The sequence below is a fragment of the Aptenodytes forsteri genome, unplaced genomic scaffold (assembly GCF_000699145.1).
Source record: "Aptenodytes forsteri isolate BGI_AS27 unplaced genomic scaffold, ASM69914v1 Scaffold274, whole genome shotgun sequence".
Taxonomy (NCBI): domain Eukaryota; kingdom Metazoa; phylum Chordata; class Aves; order Sphenisciformes; family Spheniscidae; genus Aptenodytes; species Aptenodytes forsteri.
In genome coordinates, this window is record NW_008795101.1 from 661,293 (window position 1) to 662,354 (window position 1,062).

The window sequence follows — 1,062 nt, forward strand, 5'->3', positions numbered from 1 at the left end:
GGGCGAGAAGCTCCAGAGACAGTGGCTGGCCCCACTCATCCCAGGGCAGTGACGCCATTCCATGGCTGAAGCAGCCCTGTCCCAAAGCGACCCTGCTTGGAGGAAACTGTGTCCCCTGAAGCAGGCTCCTGGCAGGGACGGGCCCCATACAGACCCCGCTAACTCGCACTCGGCCCCAAGTCCAGCACAGACCCCATTAACCCCAAACCAGCCCCTGCACAGCCCCTACGAAACCCCAAACCCGCTCCCCCGGCGCAAACCCTGCTAACAGCCAGCGCAGGTCCCCCGGCGCAGCCCCCGGTGTCCCCTGGACCAGCGTCCCCTGCACAGACCCTGCTGTTACCTGGCACAGACATCCCAGCACAGACCCTACCATCCCCTGAACCTGGCACAGGTGCCAATGACTGTCAGCACCAACCACCAGCGCAGCCCCACTAACACCCCAGAAGTCCCCCCAAGCACAGGCCCCGTTATTTGCCAGCACAGACCCATCACCCTGGCACAGACCCCACCATCCCCAGGAGCCAACAGCCCCTGCTCTGGACCCAGCTTCACCAGAGCTGTGTCCCTGCAGGTGTCCCTCCATACCCCGCAAGGGACAGGGGACCCACCCTTGCTGGGGAACCCATCCCACCCGTGGGGACCCAACCCTGCCGGGGGACCCATCCTGACCCTGGGGACCCATCCCTTGCCTGAGAGACTCATCGTGCCAGGGGAGCCCATCCCTGCCTGGTGGACCCGTCCCCACGGGCTGTTCCCGGGGCGGCTGCAGCCCTGTGCAGCCACAGGGTCTGGTTCCCTCCCCAGCAGCAGCTGCTAATTCAGTGCAGCTGGGCAAGGGCTGGGCATGTGTCTTAAATCAGGGAAGAAGGTCAAAGAAAAGTAAGACAGGAGCCGAAAAAAGCAGCAGCGAGTTCCAAAAACAATACTTGGCCGGGGCGGTGGGCGGCTGATCTTCCTTGGTGGCCGGTTATTCAGACGAGCCCCAATTGCCGCCCCCCCCCCGCCCCCGCCACCCTCCCCAGGCAGCCGGGCAGGGCTGTGTGCAGGGCCGGGGGCAGG

The 1,062-nt window shown here is 65.1% G+C and overlaps 1 protein-coding gene across 1 annotated transcript in view; it reads right to left on the reverse strand.

Annotated features, from left to right (window-relative positions):
• Positions 1–1,062, reverse strand: part of NFIC (nuclear factor I C) — a 28,721-nt gene that overhangs the window by 21,154 nt on the left and 6,505 nt on the right.